Raw genomic sequence first — 21,423 nt, forward strand, 5'->3', positions numbered from 1 at the left:
AATTCACAATGCAACTGTTCGAACGTTCCCGCTGGCAGCAGTTGAAAAGATGACGTCACAGTAACGAAGACTACCGTCTTGTGCCAATGTGTGTCGATCGGAGCAAGGGAGCGTTGTGAAACTGCTGTGGGGACATACGGTAGCACCTGTTATTTAGATGAAATCTTGTGATTTTATTGTTCCGATTATAAGAAAAACCTCAGTTTCGGAAACAGAGTTTTGTAAAAACTTTCTCGATGTAAGTTTTATTACAAGTGTTAATTAACGAAGTGCGTTCCAGCACATAAAATTTTAGAAATGAACCCTCGCCATACCAGGGGGGTACTTTATGCCCATCCTTTGAAAATATTGTAATCTAGTCAGTTGCGTTATACTATAACATTTTGAAAGAAATATTTGTTGTTTTTAATGAATTCTTCTACCAGATCGCCTCAATGTTTTAAATCTTTCACGTAAACTTAACCCAAAAACTTAAATCGTAGTGGTAGATGTCACTTTCCACAGTGAATGAAGTATTTAGTACTTTCAAGTTCAGGACTTTAATTACACATCAGTATCTCTAAAAAGTGTGTTGTGAGTTAAAGGTAACAACAGTTACTGAAATCTGCATTTTTAAATTTTTTTGTGGTCGTCATGAAGCACCCCAAGCTTTGTAGTACACGTTATTGAAAATGCGTAGGTATTGCTAAGAGATATTTTCAGTACACATCAGTACCTAGCTATGTTGTTAATATAAGCCAACAACAAGTAACGAATTTTTTTTCACTTTTTTGGGGGGTAGACACACAGTACACCCCCCCGCACCGGCACTGGTAATGGGCGTTATGGAAAATTTGTTGGTCATGTTGGGGTTAAGCAGTGACACCAGCGTATTGTACGTCTGGGGACCGACCTGCAGCGTTGCACTGACGTGAGAACGGTGCCACGTCGCACGGAGCCGCCGCCACGTGGTATTGCGAGGGCGCCTACCCAGTTTGTTCAGCGCTCCGAATCACTGTCACGGAATGAGTGAATTGTCGATATTGTAGCGAAAATGTGTGTCACGCATTAAGTAGTGGATAAGTACACCGAGGTCGAACTGATCAGCTAGCAATGAATTAAACTTGAAGTCCTCGGTAGTATAGTGGTTAGTATCCCCGCCTGTCACGCGGGAGACCCGGGTTCGATTCCCGGCCGGGGAGAAATTTTTTATCGGATGAAAAGTGTTTCTCGTTACCTCCTGGTTGTGGAAAAAATGCGTGTTTTGATACTGTCGATTCCTTGTCGTTGCCGCCGGAAGTGAATGGCTGAGCTTTGGGAGATTTATGTTGCTACCCATAATCGTTAGTGATGTCGTAGAGTTCTTTTTACAAGTTGTCTGGTTTAATTACCATCTTTTGCAGCTGCAATCAAAGTTAGGCATTATTCTAAAGCATCATCAGTGGTCATTTTACAATATGGTTTTTTTCTCTTAACGATTTTGTTGGATTGTTAGCATGCGTCGCTTATTACTATAATGAGTTTTAATATTTATCGTAACTCACTTTTTTGTTTTCTACTTCATTCTTGTTGTTCTTCCATGTGTATGTTTTGGATATTGAGGACACAGCACTGTACTAAATATTTAGCTTTCTGTGTTGAGAAGTCTTCTCGGTATTTCGTGTGTTTTGTTTTACTATTGCGGTATGCGTTCGTCTTTTGTTTGTTTTGATAGTGGTGGAAGCCTCTGCTATCGCACTATGAATGTTAATGTTTTCCGACTAGAAAGTGTGTGTGTGTGTGTGTGTGTGTGTGTGTGTGTGTATGCTTTTTTGTGAGGTGTGGTGGTTGTCCTTGAGTGTGTGCGGGTTGGGGGGTGAAGGGAGCTAGAGTGATATTATTCTGTGGTGTCGAGAAGTTGGAAGTTCTCTTGTGGTTTACAGATACACAGCAGTCAAGACATGTTAGCACCCCTCACACACACGGAAAATATAAATACTACAGAGCTATAGCAGACGCTTCCACGACAATCAAAACAAACGAAAGACGGACGCATTCCCCAATTACAAAACAAAACACGCGAAATAGTGAAAGGACAGTAGTTGTAGTTCTTCTCAGCATTGAAGCGTAATAATTTAGTGCAGCGAAAGTGCTGCGAGCAGAATACCCAAAACATACACATGGAAGAAGAACAAGAATGAAGTTAAAAAAATGAGTTAACGATTACAATTAAAATGGTTTGTAGCAGTAAGCAAGGTATGCGCAGTGTTCAGGATTCTGTCTAACAAAAGTGTAAGAGAGAAAAACCGTATTGTTACAGTGGCTACTGAAAATGGATTTAGAATAAAGCGTAATGCGTCTGTCCGCAGCTCGTGGTCTCGCGTCCCCAGCATGGGGTCGCGGTATCGTCCAAAACCAAGAGGCGACGCAACAGACGACGAAGCCGAAGCAGTGACTCAGGCGACAAGAGGATGGAGACCTGAGGCGAGCAAGCGTCGGACAAATCTCCGGCGAACGCGAGTGAAGCAAAACACCGAACCGGAGGACCTTGTCCGCCGGCCGGACCGCCCACAGCAACCACGACTCCCGCCTCCACACAGCGCCTAAATGCAGGAACGCTCTGCCTATAACGTCATCACGTGCAGTGTAAACAGGATGAATTCGGTTGTCAAGACAGAGTTCCTGCAGCATCGAGCTGCCGACGTGGCAATACTGGAAAAAGTTGTCACCACCGACATAGAACAACTACCAGGATTCGACGTCTTCACGAACATAGACGCAGAAACGACAGAAACGAGAAATGGAACTGCTGTAATGGTGAGAAATGGGATCGATACGGAGGACATCGAGACCCTGAATGGCGGCCAGGGATTACCTATCAAGATAGCAGGGACCTTTTTCGTAAACATCTACGCGCCGTCAGGCACGGAAAATAAGCGGGCCAGAAGCCAGTCCTTCAATGAAGACATCTACGGGCTCCTTCCACACGACAGCAGCAACGTTGACCTTGGAGGCGACTTCAACCGCGTAGCTGCTCCACAAGATGAAATCCCGGGACCAAATCTGTGCGTGGAACTGCAGGAACTCGTAAGAAGACTAAAATTAGACGACTCGTGGCGTCTACTGTACCCCAACGCAACTGAATTTCCACAACGCATGTGGAAGTTTGAAGCTACAGCTGACACCCAGAAAAACCTCAGGAGGAAGATCAGCGTGGAAACTCGACACGCAACATCCCAGTGAGGCCAGATTACAACAGGAGATTGCGCACAACATACAAGAAAGCTTACTGACGCGACGACAATATCCGTCCAGCACACAGTGGAGGGTCGAATAAGGGAAACCGCAAGTAGCGAAGACACTGGCCAGGCACAGCTCGGGGAAGGCGTTCTGCCGGCCGGAGTGGCCGTGTGGTTCTAGGCGCTACAGTCTGGAGCCGAGCGACCGCTACGGTCGCAGGTTCGAATCCTGCCTCGGGCATGGATGTGCGTGATGTCCTTAGGTTAGTTAGGTTTAAGTAGTTCTAAGTTCTAGGCGATTGATGACCTGAGAAGTTAAGTCGCATAGTGCTCAGAGCCATTTGAACCATTTGGAGGAAGAACACGGCAGACTTTTAGGCACAGTGTCTGAAGGACGCACTCAGCGATCCTCCAGACAACGACCTGCTTCTACATCTACATCTACATCCATACTCCGCAAGCCAACTGACGGTGTGTGGCGTAGGGTACCTTGAGTACCTCTATAGGTTCTCCCTTCTATTTGTATTGTTAGTGGAAAGAAAGATTGTCGGTATGCCTCTGTGTGGGCTCTAATCTCTCTGGTTTTATCCTCATGGTCTCTTCGCGAGATATACGTAGGAGGGAGCAATATACTGCTTGACTCCTTGGTGAAGGAATGTTCTCGAAACTTCAACAAAAGCCCGTACCGTGCTACTGAGCGTCTCTCCTGCAGAGTCCTCCACTGGAGTTTATCTATCATCTCCGTAACGCTTTCGCGATTACTAAATGATCCAGTAACGAAGCGCGCTGCTCTCCGTTGGATCTTCTCTATCTCTTCTATGAACCCTATCTGGTACGGATCCCACACCGGTGAGCAGTATTCAAGCAGTGGGCGAACAAGTGTACTGTAACCTACTTCCTTTGTTTTCGGATTGCATTTCCTTAGGATTCTTCCAATGAATCTCAGTCTGGCATCCGCTTTACCGACGATCAACTTTATATGATCATTCCATTTGAAATCACTCCTAAGGCCTACTCGCAGATAATTCACGGAATTAACTGCTTCCAGTTGCTGACCTGCTATATTGTAGCTAAATGATAAGGGATCTTTCTTTCTATGTATTCGCAGCACATTACACGTATCTACATTGAGATTCAATTGCCATTCCCGGCACCATGCGTCAATTCGCTGCAGATCCTCCTGCATTTCAGTACAATTTTCCATTGTTACAGCCTCTCGATATACCACGGCATCATCCGCAAAAAGCCTCAGTGAACTTCCGATGTTATCCACAAGGTCATTTATGTACATTGTGAATAGCAACGGTCCTACGACACTCCCCTGCGGCACATCTGGAATCACTCTTACTTCGGAAGACTTCTCTCCATTGAGAATGACATGCTGCGTTCTGTTATCTAGGAACTCTTCAATCCAGTCACACAATTGGTCTGATAGCCAATATGCTCTTACTTTGTTCATTAAACGACTGTGGGGAACTGTATCGAACGCCTTGCGGAAGTCAAGAAACACGGCATCTACCTGTGAACCCGTGTCTATGGCCCTCTGAGTCTCGTCGCACCGAGCGAGGTGGTGCAGTGGTTAGCACACTGGACTCGCATTCGGGAGGACGACGGTTCAATCCCGTCTCCGGCCATCCTGATTTAGGTTTTCCGTGATTTCCCCAAATCGCTTCAGGCAAATGCCGGGATGGTTCCTTTGAAAGGGCACGGCCGATTTCCTTCCCCATCCTTCCCTCACCCGAGCTTGCGCTCCGTCTCTAATGACCTCGTTGTCGACGAGACGTTAAACACTAATCTCCCCCTCCTCCTCCTGAGTCTCGTGGACGAATAGCACGAGATGGGTTTGACACGATCCTCACGATCTCACGCGAGTCAGAGTAATAAAGGCGCGCCTTCTCAGCATCAAGCGACAACAGATGAAAGGCGTCGTCGTTCGCAGCCGGACACACGGCGCTAACGAAGATGAACCTACCACGCTGCACCACCTGCACAGGGAGAGGGAGAGGGCAAACAGCAGAGATATTAGGGAGCTCAGCGACGCAACAGGCCGTAAGATGAAGACCAGACGGGACATGATGCGTCACGTAGAGGAGCATTTCACTGCCCTATTCGAGAGCTATGTTCCAGACGACGCCGAGACTGCAAAAAGAAGCAACGCGGAGACAGCTGAATAACGCAGATCGTTCTCTGCTGACCGAGGCCGTGTCAGAGTACGAAGTGAGAGCCGTCCTCAAAACCTGCGCCAATGGCAAAGCTCCAGGAGCGGACGGAATACCGTCAGGATTCTACGTCACTTGCTGGGTCACAATAGGTGGAATAATTGCAGAAATTGTTAATGAAATTCTGAATGGAAAGGAGATACCACCATCGTTCCTGGAAGGGACTATAACTCTGATTCCGAAAACAAAAGCTCCGAAAGTACTAACAGATTTCCGCCCAATAACCCTCTTAAATGCGGATTACAAGATAGCAGCAAAACGCGTTGCCGACAACATGTAGCTCGCCCCTAAGAAAAGCCATCAGCACGCGGCAGACCTGTGCAGTGTCAGGCAGGAACATCTTCGACGCCGTCTGCACGTACTGAGACGTTATAGCACACGCCGCAACCGGCAGAGCTACTGCAGCGATTAATTCTGTCAACTTCCAGAAGGCCTTCGACAGGAACGGTCACCGGTACCTGCTAAAAACTTTGACAAGACTCGGTTTTGCTCCAAATTAACGCAAGTCATCAAAAACATATCGACCCATTGGTCATCTAGAGTGATGATAAACAGTTGGTTATCCGCACCAATAAAATTGGAAAAATCTGTGAGGCAAGGGGTGCCGCCTGTCGATGGCTTTATTCACAGTGGCCATTGACCCACTCCTCAGAAAACTCGCCGCCGCCATCAAAGGCTTACACTGCAGGACACAAAAGTGACATGCATGGCATATGCCGATGACATGAGCATTTTTGTGGAAGAAAAGGAAGAAATCGACAAAATTTTCCCAATAATAGAATGTTTCGGTAAGGCATCCGGAGTGAAAGCAAACCCCAAGAAAACAGTGCTGCTCCCGATAGGGAACTCGAGAGTGAGAGAGGCCAGACCGTGGTACCAGGTGACGGGAAAACATAAGGCGCTGGGTGTCGGGCTGCAGAAAACTGCCGGAACATCTTAAACACCATCAGAGGGCTCGTGAGAACCCACTCCGTCAGACACCTAATCAGATAAAACGAGGAAAAAAAAAAAAAAAAAACACAGTTGATCAGCGTGAAGATCCTGGCGAAGGCATGGTACATGGCACAACTAATAAACAACAGAAATAGGCAAGTCCATAAGAAGCGCTGTGTATTACCTGCTGTGGAGGCGGGAAATCTTTAAAGTGTCGCCGGCCGGAGTGGCCGAGCGGTTCTAGGCGCTTGAGTCTGGAACCGCGCAGGTTCGAGTCCTGCCTCCAGCATGGATGTGTGGGGCTGATGACCTCAGATGTTAAATCTCATAGTGCTCGGAGCCATATGAACCATTCGAACAAACATCTCACTGCAACCCTTATCAGTAATCAGATTAGGTTAATCTAGAATTGTGTTTGTGCCCCTATACAAATATTAAGATTTGCAAAAACTTTTTTCTATATCATATGTCTCAGATGTGTTTCTCTCTCTCTCTCTCTCTCTCTCTCTCTCTCTCTCTCTCTCTCTCTCTCTCTCTCTCACCCCCCCCCCCCCCTTTCTCTCTCTCAACTAATATTTCACGACTAGCTCTCGCTATAGCAAATATGGAACCTTCCTAGTGAAATAGTGGCAACTATTTATTCATAACTGATAGAAAAGAGACACATGTATGCATCTGTTACTGTCCTTCAGATTCGTCACCAGCGTTGTGTAGAAGTCGTTGCCAGCGATGTGGAAGGCGTAGTATACCGTTAGCAGAACCTGATCTGTTGATGGTGCGAATGGAGCAGTCTAAAGTTATCGTAATTCTCGTGTACGACTGTGATGGTGTTATCCTGACGCATTAATTTCCTCCACGGCAGACCGTCAGTGCACATTATTACTGTTCTTTTGTGGAGCATCACCTGCGACCAGCTTTGCGAAAGAAGCGGCGACACTTTCTGCGCAACCCACCCATCATTTCGCACGACAATGCTCGGGCGCGTACAGCGCAAGCTGTGGCTGCTCTGTTCGGTCGATGGGACTGAGAAGTCCTGTACCATCCACCATACTACCCGGACTTATTCCTTGTGACTTTGATTTACTTCCGAAGACGAAGGAACCACTTCGTGGCATTCGCTTCAGGACTATTTCAGAGATTCGACAGGCAAGACAACCGCTCCATTCGTACCATCAGCAGAACAGGCCCTGCTAAGGGTATACTACGCCTTCCACATCGCTGGCAACGGGTTCTACACAACGCTGGTGACTACTTCGAAGGACAGTAACAGGTCCAAACATGTATGTAACTCTTTTGTATCGGTTGTGAATATATATATATATATGGTGTTACAAAAAGGTACGGCCAAACTTTCAGGAAACATTCCTCACACACAAAGAAAGAAAAGATGTTATGTGGACATGTGTCCGGAAACGCTTAATTTCCATGTTAGAGCTCATTTTATTACTTCTTTTCAAATCACATTAATCATGGAATGGAAACACACATCAACAGAACGTACCAGCCTGACTTCAAACACTTTGTTACAGGAAATGTTCAAAATGTCCTCCGTTAGCGAGGAGACATGCATCCAGCCTCCGTCGCATGGAATCCCTGATGCACTGATGCAGCCCTGGAGAATGGCGTATTGTATCACAGCCGTCCACAATACGAGCACGAAGAGTCTCTACATTTGGTACCGGTGTTGCGTAGACAAGAGCTTTCAAATGCACCCATAAATGAAAGTCAAGAGGGTTGAGGTCAGGAGAGCGTGGAGGCCACGGAATTGGTCCGCCTCTACCAATCCATTGGACACCGAATCTGTTGTTGAGAAGCGTACGAACACTTCGACTGAAATGTGCAGGAGCTCCATCGTGCACGAACCACATGTTGTGCCGTACTTGTAAAGGCACGTGTTCTAGCAGCACAGGTAGAGTATCCCGTATGAAATCATGATAACGTGCTCCATTGAGCGTAGGTGGAAGAACATGGGGCCCAATCGAGACATCACCAACAATGCCTGCCCAAACGTTCACAGAACATCTGTGTTGATGACGTGAATGCACAATTGCGTGCGGATTTTCGTCAGGCCACAGATGTCGATTGTGAAAATTTACAATTTGATCGCTTTGGAATGAAGCCTCATCCGTAAAGAGCACATTTGCACTGAAATGAGCATTGACACATTGTTGGATGAACCATTCGCGGAAGTGCACCCGTGGAGGCCAATCAGCTGCTGATAGTGCCTGCACACGCTGTACATGGTACGGAAACAGCTGGTTCTGCCGTAGCACCCTCTTGTACAGCAGCAACTTCTCTGACGCTGACATTAGGGTTATCGTCAACTGCACGAAGAATTGCCTAGTCCATTGCAGCTGTCCTCGTCGTTCTAGGTCTTCCCCAGTCGCGAGTCATACGCTGGAATGTTTCGTGCTCCCTAAGACGCCGCTAAATTGCTTCGAACGTCTTCCTGTCGGGACACCTTCGTTCTGGAAATCTGTCTCGATACAAACGTACGGCGCCACGGCTATTGCCCCGTGCTAATCCATACAGCAAATGGGCATCTGCCAACTCCGCATTTGTAAACATTGCACTGACTGCAAAACCACGTTCGTGATGAACACTAACCTGTTGATGCTACGTACTGATGTACTTGATGCTAGTACTGTAGAGCAATGAGTCGCATGTCAACACAAGCATCGAAGTCAACATTACCTTCCTTCAATTCGGCCAACTGGCGGTGAATCGAGGAAGTACAGTACATACTGACGAAACTAAAATGAGCTCTAACATGGAAATTAAGCGTTTCCGGACACATGTCCACATAGCATCTTTTCTTTATTTGTGTGTGAGGAATGTTTCCTGAAAGTTTGGCCGTACTTTTTTGTAACACCCTATATATATATATATATATATATATATATATATATATATATATATATATACTCCTGGAAATTGAAATAAGAACACCGTGAATTCATTGTCCCAGGAAGGGGAAACTTTATTGACACATTCCTGGGGTCAGATACATCACATGATCACACTGACAGAACCACAGGCACATAGACACAGGCAACAGAGCATGCACAATGTCGGCACTAGTACAGTGTATATCCACCTTTCGCAGCAATGCAGGCTGCTATTCTCCCATGGAGACGATCGTAGAGATGCTGGATGTAGTCCTGTGGAACGGCTTGCCATGCCATTTCCACCTGGCGCCTCAGTTGGACCAGCGTTCGTGCTGGACGTGCAGACCGCGTGAGACGACGCTTCATCCAGTCCCAAACATGCTCAATGGGGGACAGATCCGGAGATTTTGCTGGCCAGGGTAGTTGACTTACACCTTCTAGAGCACGTTGGGTGGCACGGGGTACATGCCGACGTGCATTGTCCTGTTGGAACAGCAAGTTCCCTTGCCGGTCTAGGAATGGTAGAACGATGGGTTCGATGACGGTTTGGATGTACCGTGCACTATTCAGTGTCCCCTCGACGATCACCAGTGGTGTACGGCCAGTGTAGGAGATCGCTCCCCACACCATGATGCCGGGTGTTGGCCCTGTGTGCCTCGGTCGTATGCAGTCCTGATTGTGGTGCTCACCTGCACGGCGCCAAACACGCATACGACCATCATTGGCACCAAGGCAGAAGCGACTCTCATCGCTGAAGACGACACGTCTCCATTCGTCCCTCCATTCACGCCTGTCGCGACACCACTGGAGGCGGGCTGCACGATGTTGGGGCGTGAGCGGAAGACGGCCTAACGGTGTGCGGGACCGTAGCCCAGCTTCATGGAGACGGTTGCGAATGGTCCTCGCCGATACCCCAGGAGCAACAGTGTCCCTAATTTGCCGGGAAGTGGCGGTGCGGTCCCCTACGGCACTGCGTAGGATCCTACGGTCTTGGCGTGCATCCGTGCGTCGCTGCGGTCCGGTCCCAGGTCGACGGGCACGTGCACCTTCCGCCGACCACTGGTGACAACATCGATGTACTGTGGAGACCTCACGCCCCACGTGTTGAGCAACTCGGCGGTACGTCCACCCGGCCTCCCGCATGCCCACTATACGCCCTCGCTCAAAGTCCGTCAACTGCACATACGGTTCACGTCCACGCTGTCGCGGCATGCTACCAGTGTTAAAGACTGCGATGGAGCTCCGTATGCCACGGCAAACTGGCTGACACTGACGGCGGCGGTGCACAAATGCTGCGCAGCTAGCGCCATTCGACGGCCAACACCGCGGTTCCTGGTGTGTCCGCTGTGCCGTGCGTGTGATCATTGCTTGTACAGCCCTCTCGCAGTGTCCGGAGCAAGTATGGTGGGTCTGACACACCGGTGTCAATGTGTTCTTTTTTCCATTTCCAGGAGTGTATATATTTCATTGTTTTCTTAGATGTGTGCCATAGTCAGTAAGATATAAGTACTATCAACTTTTAAGAGATGCCATACTGTGGCACCAGACCAATCTCTCCAAGTGTCAGAAGTTTTGAAATGACAGAATTAACAAACTCATAAAAATATCCAAAAAACAAACAAAAACTGAAGAAAAAGAAAGAAGAAGTCAATGTCCCTCCACCATTGACACCTGAAGGTCTAAAACTAAAATAAAATCACAGAAACTTTATAAATCAATTTGGTAGCAAACAAAACATAACAAAATAGACATTTTAAAAACAAAATTTGTGTGTGAGGAAGTAATCACAGCGAAGAGAAAAGAAAAAAGTTCTTGATAACTAACAGCAGATGTACACAAGGAACTTAAAGGTATCTTCATATGCATATGCATATGTTTATTTGTAAATAAAACTTTATTACCTTACAAAAAAAGATTCGATTCCCGGCGGGGTCTTGGAATTTCACCTGTCTCGAGATGACTGGGTGTTGTGTCGTCTTCGTCACCATCATTCATCCCCATTACGGTCGGAGGAAGGCAACGGCAAACCACCTCCACTAGGACCTTTGCCTAGCACGGCGGTGCGGGTCTCCCGCATCGTTCCCCTACGCTCCGTCAAGAAGCATCGGAATTCATTTCCATAACGCCTCTGGTCTCAATAAGACATTCATTACAGTTGCAAAAGACGATAACTAACCTCTACAACTTGTATATCTGTAACTGCGGAAAAAGAGGTAGAAGAACAAAGAAGACAACATGTATACATTTAGTGTTTTTACTGCGAAGGAGCTTTAGCACGTCTCTTCATCATTACGTTCCTTTGCCTCAGAACGTGAATGACATTCACATTCAGATGTTGCACAACCTCTCTCCTATTGACAACCGTTTTCTCCTTCGTACTTAACAATCATAGCTGGAAGAACGGCACAGTTCCTACGTGGTGGTGCGAAGCCACTGTAATCCGTATAACCTAGCCTGGTAAACACAGACTCTCTCCTTCCAGTCGTCGTCCCCTTTACCTCATCAATAGTGTTCGCAACGTGACCGAACGAATGATCAGTAGGCGGATAATGTGGGTCGCTTTAGTCACAGAGATAGCTAAATAACATGCAGTGTGGCTTTCGCAGTCATAGAGCTGCATTCGACCACCTGGTCTCGCTGGGCGACAGACGTCGTGCACGACTTCCTGTGGAAGCGCGAGACTAGGTTTTTGTTTGGAAACGATCTACGACATTTGCTGGAGGACGGGAGTCCTCCACACATGGGGCTCCGGGGGACCGCCTGTCCCACTTCATCAGTGAATTTTTAAAAGACCGGGTTTTTAATGTATGTGTGACATCGGATTTATTGAACCCTTTTAATTCGGATAAACAGGGTTCCCAGGGGCTCCTAGTTAGGCGTGACTTTATTTGCTATAGCAAATCAACATTATTGGCTGTCTCCGACTGGGAGCTTCAAGTTCTCTTCGTTGATGATCTTGCAGTCTATTGCAGTTGTCGGCGGACCTGGTTGCTCGAGCGGCGACTTCAGCGGTATTTTGACTTCGCTACTGTTGGAGCATGGACATGGCTTCCACTTTTCCACCGAAACAGCTATCAGTATGAATTTCTGACGGCGAAAGGAATATGTCCCGGCTCTTTGCATCCTGGTCCCGCTGCCTTCATTGAAAAAGATGTTTATCAGCAAGACTCAATCATGAGCCAGGCCATAGACCCAGAGATATGTATATATATTTTACAGAAAGTTTCGTAATAGCAAAAACTCTCATTGTGTAACTAGTGTTTACTTTTATACGGAGACTAGCAGTCACGTGAAGATGCCTGACCACTGGGGAAACATTCCAGTGGTTGGTCTTTGGAACAAGAATTGCAGCAAATATATTATTTATAATAAGTAACATCGACTGCTGAGATAATAATTCTCTTAAATGAATAAGATATACCGAGAATCTTTTAGAAAACGACAGGTGAAAAAAAATTGGAAGGAGGTGGACACATACCGACTAATATCTTAGCAACTTAGAACTCAGGACCCTACCAACTGCACTGCAGCTTCGACAAAGCAATTGGGTCTCCCTATTGCCATACACTGTCTAAAGAACTGTATGTACATATGCCATTACTTGATATTTAATATACAAATTGTACCAAAAAGACGCGTTTTCGATAGATCAACATCTTGCAGTGGCACTGAAATGGTATACTTTCGTAGCGCACAAGTTGGGACACAGAAAAATGAAGTACAGGAATCCTTTACGTAGCGATGTGTAGTTTCCTGTCTTTGTAGCCGGCCGCGGTGGTCTCGCGGTTCTAGGCGCTCAGTCCGGAACCGTGCGACTGCTATGGTCGCAGGTTCGAATCCTGCCTCGGGCATGGATGTGTGTGATGTCCTTAGGTTAGTTAGGTTTAAGTAGTTCTAAGTTCTAGGGGACTGATGACCACAGCAGTTGAGTCCCATAGTGCTCAGAGCCATTTGAACCATTTTGAACCTGTCTTTGTACTATAATAAAGCGTAGCTAAAAGGACGCGTTTTTGAGAGATCCTCAGTTTTCTGATTCATTGAAACAACTTAAACACGTACTCTTATGAGGAAGAAAACAAACCAAATACGATGTTTAAAGCCATACAATATGGCGGCTCGTGACGAAAAACGATGTCGCATCCCATTGGCCACGTTCCTTGTTGTGATGAGATCACTTCATCTTTTACTTTTATTTCACGCTGCACAGTGTAGTGAACCGTGGAATATGACGCTGTGACATCACCAGCCCCTCGTCCACATTTGTTTTCACGTCCCGTGAGAGGATGGCTTAAGGATGACCGTGAACTGGATGCGCCTTCGTTTTCAGCAAAGTCTTTTTTAGGTATCACCCTTTAGACCACTGCCTGATTTTTACTGCACAGCTGTTTATCTTGATCAGGTCTCCTTGTTATCTGGCGAATCGGAATCTCTAAATCATCTGTATGCTCTGATTCCATCAGCACTTTTCAGGATCTCTGTGTGACCCACGTACCAACCTGTTGTACAAAATATCCAGAAATTCTTTCACTCGGCCACATATGTGGGTTTACTCTAGTGGTATCCTGGTCAAGATGGACACTATGTAAAAGCTCACCAACAATTCACTTTCATTAACATGAAGTTCTTTTAGATGTTCTACAAAGTAAATGGAATTGCGGATTTGACGTTGTCATTTCACCACAGATGGTGCCATCTGCTGTTTGGCCAAACTGTACGTTGCTGTTCCTGTATTTCTGACTGGGTTGCAGTACGACATCCTATTCATGGGCCTTTAGCAGCCCAAATTATCATGGCAGAGAAGCAGCTCGTGATCGAAGTTTTTTGACAGGATTTGTATCATCACAACAATCAGATAAGGCGTTCATTTAGACGGGCTGTATACAGGCAACAGCAGGAACAAAAAAATGGTTCAAATGGCTCTGACACTTAACATCTGAGGTCATCAGTCCCCTAGAACTTAGAACTACTTAAACCTAACTAACCTAAGGACATCACACACATCCATGCCGGAGGCAGGATTCGAACCTGCGACCGGAGCAGCAGCACGTTCCGGACTGAAGCGCCTAGAACTGCTTGGCCACAATGGCCGGCTCAGCAGGAAGAAAAAGAGGAGCATAAGCCATTAGTATTCTTCCCTTTTGTCGGCAATAACACCAGAAAATTTAGCAGAATCTAGAAACTACACAATGTAAAATGTAATTCTTCAGGCTTTTCCGGCGATCTAATGACATCTTTGGTTGTCGGGTGCCCTGCCGGATATCAGCGTCGTGCTTGCACGATATTTCGGTAGCGTAGCTCGTTACCTTCATCAGGTGCGACGTGAAACTACTCCACGAGTGGACCTAGTCCAGTATTTATGCCTGTGGCTTTCCCCCTTCACCAGGCGTCCCTTCTGCGGTCCGCGCCCGTTCGCTGCTATCTTCTGGAGCACTGCCGCTCCCTTTTCCGTCCGCTGCAGTCCCAGGTGATTTCTTTGCGGTCCGCGCCCGCCAGACACGCTCCTGGGTGTTCCATCTTCGGTCTGGTGCGTTTGTAATCCCGTCTGTGGTACCAGGCACTCCTCGTGTGGCCCTCTCCCGCTCACTGTGATCTGCTGGAGCGTTGCCATTCCGTTTTCGGTCCGCTGCGGTCTAGATGTTCTCTCTGCGATCCGCACCGGTCAGACCCTACCCTGGGCGTTCCATCTTCGGTCTGGTGCGCCTGGAACTCTGTATGGGGATTGTCCTCCATGTCCATGGAGAACGACATGGGCATGGACTTTTAAACTCTGTCAGTTATTTTCAAAAATGTGTGTGAAATCTTATGTGACTTAACTGCTAAGGTCATCAGTCCCTAAGCTTACACACTACTTAAGCTAAATTATCCTAAGGACAAACACACACACCCATGCCCGAGAGAGGACTCGAACCTCCGCTGGGAACAGCCGCACAGTCCATGACTGCAGCGCCTCAGACCGCTCGGCTAATCCAGCGTGGCCCTGTCAGTTATTATCAATGCTTTATCACATGAGTACATAGCATATATGTGTCCTCCATAACAACCCCTCAGCATCTGATACTGTTCATGCCGCTTATTTACCCTACCAGGCCTGATAACAACGCCGGCCGTGGTGGCCGTGCGGTTCTGGTGCTGCAGTCTGGAACCGCGGGACTGCTACGGTCGCAGTTTCGAATCCTGCCTCGGGCATGGATATGTGTGATGTCCTTAGGTTAGTTAGGTTTCATTAGTTCTAAGTTCTAGGGGACTGATGACCTAAGATGTTAAGTCCCATAGTGCTCAGAGCCATTTGAACCTGATAATAACGCTATATGTGATCAGCACTAATTTATTCTGTTGGGTATTATATCAGTCACGGAGAATTGCAACTCTAATCATTTACATACGCGCCAATCATGTGTATGTTTACGATGTTACATGTAACTGTGTTTCTGGATGCTTCATTATTTTATCAGGCAGTGTATTTGTGATTAATAACATGTGTAAGTATTGAGGCTAATGGTCACATTGTCTGGATTATAGGTAAAACAAATGATAGGCTGAGATTTATTGGTCGAATAGTGGGAAACAGCAGCCTGTCTACAAAAGTGATTGAAAGTAGTGGGACAGGGAGAGAGCTGGCACAGCCTATGTTGTTGCCATATCTCCTCCAAGTTTCAGGTCACCCACCCCTCCCAATCTTCCTTCTCCCTTATCGTTCCCCCTCGGTTCTAGTACAATTGGGCGATGTTTAAATTGCGGATATTCAAAGAGATGTTACCCTATTAGTTACAAAAGCAGGCAGAGGCTGCATGGTTCCCAGATTTATCCAAGATGGCTCCCAAATGGTGTAATTTATGACCTCAGTCATGCCCCCACTATAATTTATAGCTCAATTACTGCAAGTCGCTTTCAGTCACATTTCTTTTATAGCTTATGACCCAAAAATGGCTGCCTTTCCCCTAAAATAGTTGCTCTAGCTTCATTTATTTTGTAATCTGACTCACATTTCCTATCAAAGACTATGACATTACAGTGCATGTGTAAAAATAGTGAGCAATTAAGAAAAACATTTATCCAGAGTTTAAAAATGATGGACAGCACCCTGATACAATATACATGGTCTGTTGGTGTAGGGCATTTGTGCATGAGTAGTATGTTAAAAACATGCTATAGATCTCTCATAAAATATTGCTAAATTACACTGTGGTGATGCATAAACACCGATATTTCATGATTTATAATTACCACAGGTGCTTATTTATGAGGTCGCACTGTACAGCCAGGTGTAATAGGATAGCATTGGTATAGTTTGTATCTACATTTTCAACTAGTTTCGTGACAGCTCCATCACCTCATACCACCGTCATCCCAAAGAGCATTCACCATACTAGCGATATGCGATTGAGAACCAGGACTGAGTTGCTGAATGATTGCCTGCCATCATATGCTCCGAGGCTAACACTATCTCAGAGCTCAGAGACGCTACACTGTCAGAGAGACCCAGCGTGCAATGGCCACACTGTGTGTGGAAAGGAGGGTGGGGTATGGTTGGAGTTCAGAGTGATATTGACATATTACATGCAACTAGAGCCATACAACCCAGCGCCAAGCAATGCTTCCCCCACATGTGCTGTGACCGCTTGCCTGCCAAAGGTAACAAACACTGATACCTCGAAAAACGATGTCCGAGGAGCATTCAATAAGTAATGAAAAATTTTTTTTCTGAAAACAGGTTGGTTCTATTCAGGACTCCAATACACCACATTATTCCCCAGTATTTTTCTACAATACTGTATTTTTCAACATAAAGTACATTCAATATGATGGCCTTATGCCACTGTGCAGAGAGGGTTTGTATGCACGCATGGTACAACTCTTCTGGTTGACGTCAGAGCCAACATCTTACTGCATCGATAACCTCCCCATCATTACAGGTGTTATTTCCTGCAGAGTGCATCCTACACGTTCTAACATTGCAGGAGTGGTGTGCAGACAGGCAGCACACAGGCGACTGAACACGTTTGTGCCGTCTTGTTGCGATGATGGCAGACACCTCGCCCAACGGCTCACCACGCGCTTCTCCACTGCCAGGTCTCCGTAGGCATCCTGCAAGCGCCCACGAGTATCCTGCGACAGTCTGGTTTTCCGCCAAAACAAACTCACTGACAGCTCTCTGCTTGGAACACACCCCAATAACAGACGCCATTTGAAGGCTATGTATAGCATGTATTGGAACCCCATGAAACAACAGGGGCTGAAGCAAGAATATTCCATGATATCCCACAACAGTTCCACATCATTTGAACAAAAGTGGCGGAGAAGAAATGTATTGCATTGCTTATTGAAAGCTCCATGTTCAACTGAGCAGTTGCCACTGTATTTTTATATGGAGGACAGGAAGAATTACCATGTTTTTGCTATGCAGCGTTTTGTTTGTCCCTACTGGCCAGTGGGCATAAACACCAGCCACTCTGCCCTGCTTCCACCAGAGTTCCCATCCTTCACAGAGTGCCACGTGTGTGCTACAGATTATTTCCTAGCGAGTGAGAACTGTGCCAGATACCTGACACGCTCTGGCCACCCCTGATGTGTATAGACGTAGTATATACCTAAGTCCCACAAGATGGCAGCACAATGCAGTGAGGAATCGGAGCTCCCATAGTAATATTTAAATGTGTAGTACACACATTACTTTTTTTACGCTAGTTATATCATAGAATTTGTGACTGTATCTTTAACGCAATGTTAACCATGCAGAACATCCAAAATGTCTACTTATCTTCAATGCCTGTCTGAAGTATCATGTACAAGGTTTGTTAGAAAAGTATCTGACCTTTGGCTGGGAAAAAATGGCTTACTTAGAGTGTTAAATACCTAATCGCCCTCAAAGTAGCTCCCTTAGTACTCTACGCACTCCTCTCAGCGGTGAAGTCATTGCTGGAAGCATGCTGAAAAAGCCTCTTTCACAACTGAGTTTACCTCAGCTGTAGTTGTTGCCATAATGTCCTCTCTTATCTGAAATCATATTCCTTTCAATGGCCTCTTGAGTTTGGGGAACAGCCAGAAGTCGCAAGGGGCCATATCAGGAGAGTAAGGAACCTACTGAAGCACAGGAAAGTCTGAATCGAGTGCGTAGAACGTGATGGAGCATTGTCTCAATGGAGACGCGAATTTCCTGTTGATTGCAAGTCCGGTCTCTTCTACTGCACAGCATCACCTAGGCAACAAAGGACACCTCTGTAGTACTCTGTGGTGATTGATTAACCCTGTTGTGCATGCTCATGATGTATCTCACCATGGGAGTCAACATTACTCTGACGTTGCCGCACGCTTGGCGGGTCTTCTTTGGTCTTGGCAACGAGGAATGCTTCCACTGTGACGGCTGGGATTTAGTTTCCGGGATGCACCTGTACACTCAGGACTCGTCACCGGTTATTATGGTGTTCACGAAGCCGTTGTCACTGTTTGTGGAGTCCAGCATGCCCTGTGAGACTTCAGCGTGAAGATGCTTTTGCTCCGCTATCAGCAGCTTCAGCATGAATTTCGCCGACACTCTCTTCGTGTCCAAATCTTTGATCAGTGAATTGTACCGAAAAAATGCTGATGCCCACCTCTTCCACAATTTCTTTGATAGTCACACCACAGCATTCACATTGGCAATGAGGTGGTCATTTTAGCATGCTGAGATTAGTTTAGATTAGTACTTGTTCCATAGATAATGTATACGACACTTCGTAATGAGTGGAACGTGTCAGGTTAGTAAAAGGTGTCTATACAAGATATTACATTACACAAAATATTACATGACACTTATTTTTTTGTAGGGGTTAGGGAAATTACCCACTTATTATATCCAAAAATTCATCTAATGAGTAGAAGGAGTTGCCATTAAGAAATTCTTTTAATTTCCTTTTAAATGCTGTCTGTCAGACTTTTGATGCTATTATGTAAGTGACCAAAGACTTTCGTGGCAGCATACCCCCTTCTGAGTCAAAGTTAGATTTAACCTTGAGTAGTGAAGATCATCCTTTCTCCTAGTGTTGCAGCCATGTACACTGCTATTACTTTTGAATTTGTTCAGATTGTTGACAACAAATTTCATAAGTGAATATATATATATATATATATATATATATATATATATATATATATATATATATATATATGTATATGTATAGTGACGCTACAGTGAAGATCTCTAGCTCTTTAAGTAAGTGTCTGCAGGATGATCTCGGATGAGCTCCAGCAATTATTCTGATTGCACGCTTTTGTGCAATGAACCCTCTTTTACTCAATCATGAGTACCCCAGAAAACGATGCCATAGGAAAGCAGAGAATAAAAATAGGTATGGTACGCTAATTTACTCAGATGTATATCGCCAAAATTTGCAATGACCCTCATAGCATAAGTAGCTGAAATCAAACGTTCCAGCAGATCCTGAGTGTGTTTTTTCCAGTTCAACCCCTCATCAATGCACACACCTAGAAATTTTGAATATTCTACCTTAGCTACCGATTTCCGATCGAAGTCTATATTTATCAATGGTGTCATTCCATTTACTGTGTGGAATTGTACTTACTGTGTTTTGTCAAAGTTTAATGAGAACCCATTTGCAGAGAACAATTGAATGATTTTCTGAAAAACATCGTTTACAATTTCACCAGTTAATTCTTGTCTGTTGGGTGTGATAGCTATACTTGTATCATCGGCAAAAAGTACCAGCTTTGCATCTTGGTGAATATAAAATGGCAAGTCATTAATATATATTAAGAACAGCAGAGGACCCAGACCGAACCTTGGCGGCACCCCATTCTGGATTGTTCCCCAGCTTGAGAAATCACCAGTTTTTTGCTGATGGCTGGTTCAAATGGCTCTGAGCACTATGCGCTTAATTTCTGAGGTCATAAGTCCCCTAGAACTTAGAACTACTTAAACCTAACTAACCTAAGGACATCATACACATCCATGCCCGAGGCAGGATTCGAACCTGCGACCGTGACGGTCACTCGGCTCCAGGCTGTAGCGCCCAGAACCGCACGGCCACTCCGGCCGGCTTTTTGCTGATGGCCGACTGGAGTGTGGCTCGCTCTCTACTGATGTGCAATCATCTTTAAACTGGTAATACCACTCCTTAATCTGTGTCATGCCCATAGCATCATCACCAAAAGCTATCTGAACGTTCTGAATGGTTTCCAGAAGGTTGTCACTCAGCTCTTGGCAAAATTTTATGTAGTAGCGCTGCTCCAGTCATTCCATTATTTCTCCTGCAATGAACGATTGACACAAGCTCTGCTCACTGCCTCACTCTGCTGCTCCTGGCCAGGAGCTGATACTGTCGTGGCAGGAAAAGATTCACACATGCACGTGAAGGTTCGAGGTCGGCTCATGCAAGTGTGCCGGATTCAAATCCATCAGGTGTTCCCATAAAACGAGAAAGAAAATAAGGAAAGGTTAGAGACTTTCGTAGCAGACCTCGTAAGCTAATGCGAATTGCTATATATCACAATATTGCTGTGTTGTGTCACTGGAACAGTGCATTATATAGTAGCCTCCTTCAGTCAAGTTAGTAATAATTACGCATTGCTTAGTGTGTTTTGTGTTCTAAACAACATGTCTACATACATAGTTTGCTGTCAAACGTTTCATACCCAAAACGTCCGAAAACATTTCATGGCATAAGCCAGTTCATAAGCCGACATCGTCAGCGACTTCTGCGGTTTTGATTCGGCGGTCGTTCATAATCATTTCCCTTTTCCCAAATCATTTCTCTTTTTCCACGGATTTGTCGGCTGATGATGTCCTAGAAGGGCGTTCGTCACCTTCACCCCATTCATGGTCTTCTTTTAGACACTTATACCACTCGTAAACGTTTCTTTGACTCATACACCAAAAGCAATATTTGTTGTTGTTGTTGTTGTTGTTGTGGTCTTCAGTCCAGAGACTGGTTTGATGCACCTCTCCATGCTACTCTATCCTGTGCAAGCTTCTTCATCTCCCAGTACTTACTGCAACCTACAACCTGAATCTGCTTAATGTATTCATCTCTTGGTCTCCCTCTACGGTTTTTACCCTCCACGCTGCCCCCCAATACTGAATTGGTGATCCCTTGATGCCTCAGAACATGTCCTGCTAACCGATCCCTTCTTCTAGTCAAGTTGTGCCACAAACTCCTCTTCTCCCCAATTCTATTCAATACCTCCTCATTA

The 21,423-nt window shown here is 45.8% G+C and overlaps 2 non-coding genes across 2 annotated transcripts; both read left to right on the top strand.

Moving 5' to 3' along the window:
- Positions 1 to 1,109: 1,109 nt before the first annotated feature.
- On the top strand, positions 1,110 to 1,181 carry Trnad-guc. Its single transcript has one exon. It is a non-coding gene; the product is annotated as a tRNA-Asp (tRNA).
- Positions 1,182 to 4,758: 3,577 nt separating this feature from the next.
- Positions 4,759 to 4,831, top strand: Trnaa-cgc. Its single transcript has one exon. It is a non-coding gene; the product is annotated as a tRNA-Ala (tRNA).
- Positions 4,832 to 21,423: the final 16,592 nt, after the last annotated feature.

Source organism: Schistocerca piceifrons, chromosome 9 (genome assembly GCF_021461385.2).
Source record: "Schistocerca piceifrons isolate TAMUIC-IGC-003096 chromosome 9, iqSchPice1.1, whole genome shotgun sequence".
Taxonomy (NCBI): Eukaryota; Metazoa; Arthropoda; class Insecta; order Orthoptera; family Acrididae; genus Schistocerca; species Schistocerca piceifrons.